Below are 12,272 nucleotides of genomic sequence, written 5' to 3' on the forward strand. Positions count from 1 at the left end.
TTGTCACACCCCACCGCCGCGCCTGGGACGCGGAGGGCAGGGCCCTGGGGAGAAGGAGCAGGTGATCCCAACAGAAACACGGGCCAGGACCACCCGCCTGTAAACACCCTCCATGGAGGGGTCTTCACAGCCTGCTAGAGGGGGCGGCTGCTCCCTGGGCCCTGAGCACTGACAGACACCCGGGCAGGGAAGTGGAGCCCTGAGTTCTAATCCCACCCTCTCTCAACCTGCAGGACCTTGCCGGGGGAGGCTCTGCTCCTTTCCGTGGCTGCTTCACATGTAAATGGAGCCCTGACCCTGGTTCTCTGGACAAGCCCTGAGGTCAGCGTGCCATGATGTTCTAATGACCCTGAAGAAAACAATCTGTGTGGGACTACATCGTCCTTTTGAGTCACTTTGTAGCTAATACTTTTAGAGTCTTATTTGGCCTCACTAATATTTTAGGCTACTGAAGAATGGAGCATGTGGTACGCTGTTGGAATACATTTTAGGTTTATAGAAGTAAACAGGAATGTTAGTGAGAAACAGTCATACTACCGGAGTTCTCTTCCTTTCCCTCCCTCCCTCCTTCCCTCTCTCTCTCCACCTCTCTCCCCTCCTTTATTCCCTTTTTCTGTTTCAGAGAAAATAAATTTATTACAAATCCAGCAGAATCCCCCCCCCATTGCATTCTTAGTCTGGACACCTCAGAAGTAACCACTCTCCTGAAGTTGATACATGTATCACTCCTATACATATTTTAATACTTGTACCATATCAACTATATATATTGTTATGTGTTTTTCAAGTTAACAAAAATGGTATCTGATTTGCTTTTGAAAATCAGTGTTACATTTTCAGGACGTAGCCCATGTAATTCATGGAGATACATTCAATCAGGAACGGCTCTATGACTACACCCTGTTTACTTGGTGAGCATCCATCCCCTGAATACCCGTCTGCGTACATGTGAGGGAGTCTGCTTTGGTCCACACCCTGGGCTCTGCTTCGCAGTCACCGGGGGAGACTGAAAACCTAGTGATGCCCAGGGAGATTCTGAGTTCCTAAGGCTGGGGGCAGCCGGGCCTCATGGTTGTTAAAAGGTCCCCCCAGGTGATTCCAACGTGCAGCCAAGCTTCGGCCCCTACACCCAGGTTCTCACCCCTCGAAGTGTGGTCCTCCCACCCAGCAGCACTGCCATCGCCTGGGAGCTAACTACAAATTCAGAACCTCGGGTCCCGCCCCAGACCTCTGAATCCCGCCCAGTCTTCATCTTCACCAGATCCTCACGCTAAACTTGGGGACGGGCTGGCCTAGGGTGAGTACCTGGATGTGGAATTCCTGGGTTAGAGGGCACAGGCATCTTCAATTTGACCAGGTGGTATTGGATTTCTACCAATAGTGTAACACTCATACTCTCAGTTCACAGAAACTGACAACTAAAGGGAACTCTGGTTTTGCTGCAAAGAGAACATCATCAAGAACTCAATGGCAGTGGTGACAGAAAGGTGTGCGTATTCCTGTGTAATCCAGACACATGGAAACATTCTGTTAGTCTATGAAAATGGAATATAGATATGGAAGGTTAATGCTGACCCGCTCATTTAAGTTCAGATGGCTTTTTGTCATTGGGTTAGGATTTTGCTTTCAGAATAACATGTTTCTTTTTTAATGGCATGTCAGGAATGCTCTTCATACAAAAATGGATTATATTGAGGTCTTGGGACAAGTTCTAAGAACTTAGGTCAAATTCTCTTTATCCTCAGTTCTGTGCAGAGGACAGTTCACACGGCCTCACAGACAGAAGACCTGCCCTCCACAGCCCTGCGCAAGACACTCCCCGTAAGTTCCATCATCAGGTACTAGCCAAACCCTTCTTTTGCTTTGTTTTGCTTTTAACACCACAGGAGGACTGTTTTTTGTTGTAACTACTGTTCCTTCCTAGAAATCAGTTCATTCTGGTAATGGATTTTCTTCTCACAATAGTGGAACCAGATAGTCTCAAAATGATACCTAAACGTCTTGCCCAAAAGTCTGTGGGTTCATGTTAAAACAGTGACATGACATCTTAGGAAGACAGCTCAAAAGAGAAGCCCAATCTCTCTCTCATCCCTTAGCACGACCCTTTACTGATTTCCCACACTAGAACAAGGGTTGTCATGGCTCTTTCAATTTTCCTGTAAGACACCAGAGATCAATCCCTCAACCTCTATTGTCCTCATTTCAAAAATCTCCCCTTAGAGTTGGTAAAAGGCTATTCTGGAGTGCTGTTGATATGAGTATAAATCGCTACAACATTTGTGATGAACAATCCAACAATGCATTTCGAGTGTCTTTAAAAATGCGCAGAGTCCCTGACTTAAAAATTCCACTTCTAGAAATTTATCTTAAGGAAATAATAGAGGATGTGCGCAATGATTTATTTTCAAGGATGTTCTTTGTAGTGTTGTTTATAACAGCAAAACACTGGAAACACCCTAAATGTCCAGCAAAAAGAGAACTAGTTAAGTTGTGGTGCATTTAGGAATATTCCTGTAATATTTAGAAACTAAAAATTACATTGTTGAAATATATTTATCGATATGAAAAAGTAGATCAAAGTAGATGTAAAAAGTTTCAAAATATTATTGCAATATAATTGTGTTTTACCAAGATACATAAATATTTACAAGGAAAGAAGTTTGAAGTGATAAACAGCAAAATGTCAACTGTTGTTTCTGAGGGAAAGGAGATGGAGACTTTCAGAATTTTCTTTTCCACTAAACCATATTTTCTTTTTTTCTACAATAAATACGTAATACTTGGATTAAAATTATTTATAAAAAATGTCTTCTCTATTTTTCAAAATCAAAACAAGGTCTTACAAAGGTCTCTTTCTTTCTCTCTCTCTATATAGAGAGATAGATACTGTCTGTATATATAAAATATATATGTAATATATATTTAAGTATTTTTACACAACTTCTTTCAAAGGTATAAAAATTTAGTCTCACTCTGTTTTACATTTTGTTAATGGAAATTGCTTCATTTGAAAAGAATAAAATTACACAAACTCAAGACATTCCTATACCATTTATGGCATTTGATTGCCGCACCTTCGCCCTGTGAGTTAATAGGAAAATAATGTTAAGAACAAACAGCTACTTGCAGAGGAAATGAGGGCATTCCTTCCAACCTGTCCACTCTAGAGGTGCTGTGACAGAGAAGTGTTGGCAAGGGACAAGCCCGGACTCCCGAGATGAAGGACACACCCTGAGTGGGCCCCCGTCTTCACTGGTGTCATTCCCAACCATCCCTCCCCCATCCGACAGCCACACACAGCCACCTGCCACCTCCTGAATGAGCATCCCTGTGCCTGTGTCCCCATGCCACGGCTGCTTGGAGGTCTAGCGCCTTCCCATGACCTGGCCCACAGCTTACACCCACCCCTCCTTTGGGCATCTACCCCTAATGCTCTCACGGTGCAAACACGCATGATGAGTCTCTGCACAGGGAAACGATAACAAGACTGAAGACCCAATTTCTGCCACAGTGACATAGCCCACACTGAGCCCCACCCTGTCTATCTGGGCCAAGCTTAGAAAGGAGACCCAGTTTTTAGGGTTCAAGTCAGTGCATTGGGTCCCGCTGTCATCTTCTGGTCCCAACTCACCTTTTAACTCCCTAGGGAGCCCCGGTAGTGGTCTCCTTCAAGGCCTATGGTATCTCAGCAAAGCTTCCTTGCTCTGTCTCCCCAGGCCATCACAGAAAGGGACTCACGAGGTCCCACAGGATTCAACAGGCCTTCCCTCCTTCCCTGACCCCAGCTATGCACATGAAGGAGAAAGGCGAGGGCGTCAGCGAGAGCCCCAGCTGAGGTGTCACCTCTGCCAGTGTTTAGGTGTGGCCTTCCGCCCGGGGCGGGGAGGGGCCCCTTCTGTCTTCAGGTCCTGGTGTGGCTGCGCACCTGACACCTAGCCGGGCCTCGTTTTCCTCGTCTATAAAATAACGTGTGGAAGTCTAGGCCCCGAGGCATGAATCAAACAGGATAAGGACTAAGATCAAGTTAACTCGAGTAAGAGTTACCGAGCACTCACTGCACGCACAGGTCTGGTGCAGATTCTAAAGTGGCCAAGACAGATAGAGACGCTGGGAATGCCCAAAGGGAGACGGCTACAGCCACAACTAAGACCCGCAAGGCAGAACCAACTCTGTTATTCAAGCGGGAAATCAAAGCACAGAGAAGTAGCAAGGGACCCCGACCAGGAAAAAAGGGAAAGGCTCACCAGGAGGGCTTGGGCTGCGCCTGCATTAACAAAGATTTTGGCAGGAGTAGACAGAAGCTCTTTAGTTTAGAAGAACTGCTTGAGCCCAGCTCCAACCCCACAGAGGCGTGAAATATGTAACACGTTGACTGAAAAGAGAGAAATCGGGTGTGGCTGCAGGGCAGGGTTGCAGAGGAGGCGTCCACAAACGAGGACGAAGATGAACAATGGGCTCAGATCAAGAAGGGTCTTGAGTATGTCACTAAAGGAGGTTGGACTTTATTATCTAGGAATTGCAGAGTCATTGAAAATGTCCGAGGAATCAAAATATGTCTTAAATCAGTGGTCCCCAACCTTTTTGGCAGCGGGAATGGTTTCATGGAAGACAATTTTTTCACAGGGCAGGTGTGTGTGTGGGGGGGTGGGAGGTGGAGCTCAGGCGGTGATGCGAGCGATGGGGAGCGGCTGTAAATACCGTAAATACAGACGAAGCTTTGCTGGCTCTCTCTCACATGCTGCTGCTCAACTCCCGCTGTGCGTGCCCCACCCCCTAAGTTTCATGGTGGGCGGTGGTGAGGGAACGGAGCTCTGCATTGGTGGGGGGTGAGGGGGCCGCAGTCTCAGCTTACACCAATCACAGAAGACTTGGTGATGAAAATAAAAGGCTTTGTTGGAAGTCCCCATACCCACATTTGGGTTCAGATTCAACCATTTACTAGATGCCAACGTTAACCTCTCCGGAATGGCTTTTATTTTTTTTTCTGTGGGTAATTAAATGAAAATGTTGGAGGGAATAGAAAAGTAAATGAGATAATGTATGTGAAAGCACTTTGCCAACAATAACACGTTGCAGAAAAAGAACGCATCAACACACTGGATGTTGCCTTGCAAACTCTGCTAAAATGAAATAAACAAAATCTATTATCGCTGGGGCAGTCTCTTCCTTTAGACACAAAAGTCTGATTTATCACTTTATTTTAAGAAGCTCTTGGAGGCACTTCTGTCAGATGAATCATGACCCACTGAAGATAAGTTGTTTGTTTTTACCCTTCCAGTCTAGTTGTTTTTGAAAACATCTGTGTCATCATTTCATATTTCAGGGACACCGAAATGGTAACACCTCCCGCCCCCTGGCTCAGGCTAAAAGGAAGAAGCCTTCACTCTCTGAAGCCTCTTATTCTTACCGTAGATTACATGGTCAATAACCAAAAGGTTTATGAATTCTATTATGGTAAATTGGAATTTAAAAACTAAACATAAGCAAACCATCACACATAGAGTTCTGGAGTTGCACTTTTCAACGTACTGAGTATGTGGGGTGAGAGGTGGGTGTTGATTTTTTTTTTTTTTAGATTTCCACGAAACAGGATTCTGACCTAGTCAACTTCCAGTGCTGCCAGGAAAATATTGAGTAGATACTTAAATCAGGCAAAAGGGTACTGCATTGCCAAAGACATGCTATGCCTTCATAAAACAAAATGCCCTACATAGCAAACACCCTATTTCAGAGGCCCCTCTAGAGAAATGAATAAAAGCAAGATAAAACAAGAGCCAAATTGGTGATAATGTAAGTCCTGAATGTCATTCTTCTTGAATCATATCAATGTAAAATACTGGCTTCCTGATAGAAAAATCACCCTTGGTTATGAAAAGACATTTTAAAAAATGTACCTCTAAGTTATATCACAAGCCTAGTGAGGTCTTTGTTTATAAAACCAAGCCCTGGGCAAGTCGGCCAATCTGCTGTCCAAGACGCTCAGAAGCCTGCAAAAATAAGATTTAACATTCGCCTCCACAGGAAGACAGAACTTACATTTGTAAAGCACACCCAATAGAGAATTGGGTGAGTTTGGCTTGAGTTTGAGCAATGCTTCCTTCCACCATACATTGAAATTTAGTCTCAAATAAAGAGCCCACACCCCAAGGCTGTTTGAACCTTTTAACTTTCTAACATATACGTGGAGTTTGTTTACTGTTTTGTTATTGGTTTCTAATTTTATTGCACTTTGGCCAGTGAATGGGGTCTTGGTGGCCTAGGCCATGGTCAATTTTTGTAAGTGTTTCTTGAGTGCTTAAAAAAATGCATATTCTCTAATTTGGGGTACAGAATTCCCTATAAACCATTGGTAATGCATATTTTGTTTTAACATTGTTGACCTATCAATTACTGAGAAAGGCAAATTAAAATCTCTCACTAAAGTGCATTTGGCTATTTCTTCTTGCAGTTCTTTATGTATTTCAAGGCTATGTTACTAGGCATAAACAAGTTTATTATCATCATATATTTTTCATGAGTTCAACCTTTTCATTATGTAATGACCCCCAGTTATCTCCAGTAATGCTTTCTGCCTGGAAATATATTTTGTCTATTTTCTATTCCTATTTTTGTCAGCTTGCTTGTGATTAGATTTGACTAGTATATCTTATTCCATCTGTCGGCTGTTAATCTTTCTTTGTGCAAGATGTTAAACAGCACATAACTGACTTTGAACTATTTTTTATTATTTTAAATCTAATCTATCACTCTCTATTTTTTTTTTATTTCAGCATGTTATGGGGGTACAGATGATTAGGTTATGTATGATGCCCTCTCTATTTTCAATGGCCACTTTACTTACACTTCTTGCTACTGATGGATCTGATTTCTACCACCTTATTCTGTGCTTATGTTGAAGTTGCCTTGTTTGTTTTTCATTTCTTTTTCCCAGGTGTCTAATTGGGTTGATCTGTTACTATTTTCCTTCATTTCATTTTTTGTTTCTTTCTTTCTCTATTGGTTTGGCTGTTTAACATTCCAGTTCTTCCTTGTTAATCTTTAATCAAAATCTAAATTTAATCACCAAACTTCCCCTTTTCCCAAATATTGTGAGGAAGTTAGAAATTTCAGTTCTAATCTTTCACCTCTAACCTTGCAGGATAAGGCTGCCCGATACCTTTATTCCACTGTGTTGTCCTACTCCCTGTTTAGAAGGCTCCAGTTGCCACTTTATAGCCATTTCTCTTTAGAGCTACTCTCATGTTTAACAGTTTAATTGTTCCCATTGCCTTTGTGTATCTCACTCACTTCTTCTAGGGTCCATTTTTTTTCTTTGTTTATTACATCTTTTGTTATTTCCTGGAGTGAGGGTCAGTTAGCAACAAACTCCCACGCTTCATTTGAAAGTATCTTTATTTCACCCTCAATGTACAAAAGAAATTAGAAAAGACTATGCATATAATCAGCTTCCTTTATATTGCCATGAGTTTTGTTTTATTCATTCAAAGGTGTTGGGATCCATTGATTTCCCCAGGCTACCAATGGGTCTGTGGCAGAAAAAAGGGTTGAGAGCTCAGCAGACAGCTGGAGGGGTCCGTCAGTTTCTCCCAGACCACCGGGATTCTCTTATGCTATTCTCTATGTTCTGCTTGACTGTTGAGAAGTTTTCTGTCCTTATTACTGTCATTCTTTTCAGATAGTCTGTCTTTTTTCTCTAGTTGTTTTTAAAATGCTTTGTCTTTGGTGTTCTGTAGTCTCACCAAAATATGATTAGTGTGAACTAATGTTTATTTATCCTGCTCTGACTTGTGATACTTCCTGTATTTGGAGATTGGTCTTGTTCATCAATTTTGGAAAGGCATTAGCTTTTATCTCTTCAAATGTTTCATCTCTCTCATTCTCTTTGTTTCCTTTTTTTTCCTAGAACTTCTATTAGAGCTACTGTGAACTCAAAATAAAATCCTAAGCCCTCTGCTAATTGAATGGACCCCTCTTGGCCAAGGGGACCCCAGAAACACGTTAAATCTGAGCTCCCAGCTATGATGGGATGGGAGAGAGATAAAGCACAATTACACATGCATGATTCCCCTTCATAAACACTCATGACTCCTCCTACGGCTTGTTGAATATGTATATTTCTCCACCCGCTCAATATAAAATCTTGTTCCTTTTGTCTGTCCTTTGAAGCTCGTTCGCCTGGCTGGCTTCTGGCCAGGGCTCTGCTGCCCAGCCTGTGGGAATGTCCACCCAGCAGGCTGCTACCCTTATGAGAAATAAAGCTCTCCTTTTTCCCATAGAACAAGCCTTTAGTTAACCCTACCTAAGACATTATCATCTAATCCTTCCTCACACTTGTCATATCTTTTCATATTTTCCATCTCTTTGTCACTGTTTTCTATTCTGAGTAACATACATGTCAACTTTCTTTAATTCACTCTTCAGCTTTTTTGAATCAATGGTTTAACCCATTTACTGATTTCTTTATATCAATCATTTTTTGTTTCTAAGAGTTGTATTGATTCTTCTTCAAAATTACCTATTCTTTTATATGTTTTGCTCCTCTCTTTTTTGATTCCTCCTTTTATATCCTTAATATGTTAAAAGTCTATCTATTTTATACTCTCTATCCAATACTTCGATTATTAAAATATTCTTGAAGCTTTCATCATGTTGTTTGTTGCTTCTGTTGAATCTTGGTCAAGGCAGATTGTTTCTTCCTGTTTTTTGTAATTTTGGGTTGCAGAGTCATCGTCAGTGGGTCTTTATCCACAGGAATTCTGTACAGCTTGGGTTGGAGGCATGTCTCTCCATGAAGACTTTGTATTTACTTCTGCCAGATGTCCAAGATTATCACCAGCCCGTGACCTCTTTTCAATGTTAATTTAACAGTCTGGGAGTTGCGAGAACACACAGTTGTGTGTATGTGCGTATGGCCGGAAGGAAGGGGCTCAGTTCCAACTCTCCGCTTTGTGCAAGCCCAGGACCTCATCCCTGGCCTCAGCTGACCCTCAAAATCCAAATCTCTGCATTACAGACACTGGTATCCGCCCGCCCCATTCATGCCACCTAAGACAAACAGGTGCCAACATAAGAAAGCGCTGCTCTATTCTCAGTTCCCTCCTTACTTCAGTCCCTAAGGAGTTGCTTGACTTTCTTCCCAGTTCAGCTGTACATTTAAAAGGATACTAAATTCTGTGCAGCAATTCCAGGTGTTTTGCAAGAGGAATGAATGCTTTTTAGGTTCTTTTAAGTTCTCTATTTTACTAGAACCAAGAGTCCTCTCTGCATACTTGTTACCTATTTGCTTTGAATATTTTCCATTTTTAGTGCAGCCATCGACCTAGCTCATGCTGTGCTTTACTTTATCCATTTATTACCTAACCTACAATCAAAAAAATTAACTATATATGAATTGTACAACACCCTATGAAAGAGTCAGAAATTGTGGGAAAGGGTGCCTGTCCTCAACTTACTTGAGAATCTACAATTCCGTGTATTTTATTTTAAAAGTATATGACTAAATTATTTATGTTGGGCTCTAAACATATCTTTGTAATTCTGACACACCAATTTATTTCTCTGGATGGAGTCTATTATCTAGGCTCAACCTATTATCTAGTTTTTGGATAACACAGACTTTTTATTTCTCCCTTTTGCCTCTCCTTAGTCATTCCATGACAACATTGCATATGTTCATCATGTTTTAGAAATGCAATGACCTGTCCCACTTAAAAGGTTCCTTGCTTGGGTTTTCTTTCTTTACTTCTTTTTTAAAATGTTGGTGTCCCCAGAGTTTTGTCCTTGGTCTACTACTCTTTCCTTCTATAGCTATCTTTGGGCATCCTTATTTACTTCCGTGTTTAGCTACAACATGTATGCTGTGTTAGTTTCCCAGGGCTGCTATAACAAAGTACTGCAAACTAGGTAGCTTAAAACAACAGAGATTGATTGTCCCACAGTTCTGGAAGCTGGAAGTCTCAGATCGAGGTGTCAGCAGGCCAAGCTTCCTCTGAGACTCTGGGTAAAATCCTTCCTTGCCCCTGGGGAAGGTGTCCAGCAGGGCTTGATGTTCCTTTGCTCACAGCTGCATCAATCCAATCTCTGTCTCTGTGTTCACATGGGGTTCTCCCTGTGTGGTTCCACATCATCAGCTCTCTGTGTGTGTCTATGTCCAATTTCCCTTTTCTGCGAGGACACCAGTCATTGTACTAGGCTCACCCAATGACCTCATCTTACCCAGATTAAATCTGTAAAGCCTCTATGGACAAATAAGGTTACACTGGAAGGCACTGGGGGTTGGGACTTCAGCATATCTTTTTTTGGAGAAGCAGAATTTAGCCTGAAGAAGATGCTTATGTCTGCAGATCTGTCTCTTGAGTCTAGGGCTCTCCCCCAAATGCCAGACCCAAATATGAAAAAAAAATACCTGCAATTTTTTGAGGTATCACTCTACCCAGGTACAGTTTAAGCGCTTTACACATATTGTCGTATTTAATTCATACAGCACCATATGAAGTAGGCATTACCATCATCCTTATTTGGTGATGAAAAAACTGAGGAACAGCAAGACGAAGAAACTTCCCAGACGCCAGAGCTCATGAATGGCAGAGTTTAGAACCCAAGCGCTGTGGCCCCTGACAAAGGACCCTCCACCCTACGCTCTAGGTCCCCGTGCCGCCTCGAGGGTGTCCCAGAAGCATCTCAAACACACAGTGAACCAAACTGAAACCATCTATTTTAAACATTTTGTTGTATATTCATTAACATCTACCCAGCCACTCGTGCTAAATCTAAGCTGTTTTCACTTCCATTCTTCTCTCTGGTTTTCAAGAAAAACAGATAACGTCATTCCCACTGTGGAAACGTGGAGGTTAGCACTGGCCCCACAGCGGATTATTTCGAACATTCCCTCCACCCCTCTTTTCTTCATACATCTCCTTTGAAAAGGCCACTGCAGAATCTCCACAAGAATTTAACAAATGTATACTACTGTCCCATTTCCTTATGTTATTCCCTGCATATTTTTGTCCTCGTAGTGTAGGAAGAAGAGCTAAGGTGCAAGGACCAGGCTGGAATCCTGGCTCTCCAAATGACTGGCTGGGACACCTTGAGCAACTCTCTTAGTGTTCCTCCTTCTAGTTTCTTTACCTGCCGAGTGAAGATAATAAATAGTACCTTCACCATAAGGTGGCTGTGTGGTTTAAATGAGGTAATACCTTCTCTACAAAGTGTACATCCAAGCACCTGACAATGGCGCATACTCAACAGATGACGGCCGTCATCACTTCTTCTTTATGATCACAGTCTCACATAGAACCCAATGACAGCTTCCTCAACCACCATCCTGCTGATAACTTGAAAAATATAATTGACTTTGACTGTAGCATTTCCATTTTAGCAGGTTTGGTCATTTAGTTGTTTGACTTAGCACAGCAGGAGTGTAAACAGAAGCCCATGGAAACACATTCCATTGTGTTGACGTAGTGGGAGAGATCCTTGGGCACATGTAGGGTTGAGGCAAGGAAAGATGAAGAAACATGGCTCCACCAGCCAGGTTTTCTCAGGCCTGGGATTGGCTCTAGTCTCTCCCAGCTCTGCCTGTGCCCCTGGGAAAGGCACTGCACCTCTGAAGCCTCATTTTCATGTCTAAAGAAGATGTTGAACTTAGATCACAATAATCCTACAACTCCTGTGGTTCAGAGATTCCCACTAACTAGACCTGGATCACCATTAACTCAGGAAGTCACATCTGTCGTGCCCGCATGCAGGCCGTGTGCTCGTGGCTTTGTCCCGTGATTAAGGATGCAAACAACAGAACCGCCACCACACCAAGCTCACAGTCTCATAGAACAGACAAGCTTATAAATAACTCACGCTAATAAGATAAAAATAATATCTGTTTTCTAAGCCCAGCTCAGGAATGTCATATTTGGGGAGAATCACGGGAGAGCTATGTAGTCCTCTACTCAGTTCTACTGAGAACTCAAAATCCTGCCTCTACAGAAACCAGACCACCAAAGACTCACACTGGGTGTCTAATCTCTGCCTGCTCGGAGCTGTCCTCTACATAACTCATTCGGCATTCACAGAGGACACCACAAGACACAGCTGTCGAAATGCAGTGCCGCAACTGTGGCGGGAGGGCAGTCAGGTCGACGGCCCCAGTGAAGCCCGTGCAGAAAGTTTGGAGATCCCACTTTCAAGATTCCACACTGACACAGATGTCGCCTTCCCTGTGAAACTTCTTTTTGGGAAAGCAGAAGTTATTTCCCCAAATCACTCTTTTTATTTTG

At 42.6% G+C, this 12,272-nt stretch overlaps 1 protein-coding gene across 7 annotated transcripts in view; it reads right to left on the minus strand.

Moving 5' to 3' along the window:
• ERG (v-ets avian erythroblastosis virus E26 oncogene homolog) overlaps positions 1 to 12,272 on the minus strand; it is a 274,924-nt gene that overhangs the window by 35,372 nt on the left and 227,280 nt on the right. The gene's annotated exons all lie outside the window — the stretch shown is intronic.

The sequence above is a fragment of the Propithecus coquereli genome, unplaced genomic scaffold (genome assembly GCF_000956105.1).
Source record: "Propithecus coquereli isolate 6110/MARCELLA unplaced genomic scaffold, Pcoq_1.0 Scaffold148, whole genome shotgun sequence".
Lineage (NCBI taxonomy): Eukaryota > Metazoa > Chordata > Mammalia > Primates > Indriidae > Propithecus > Propithecus coquereli.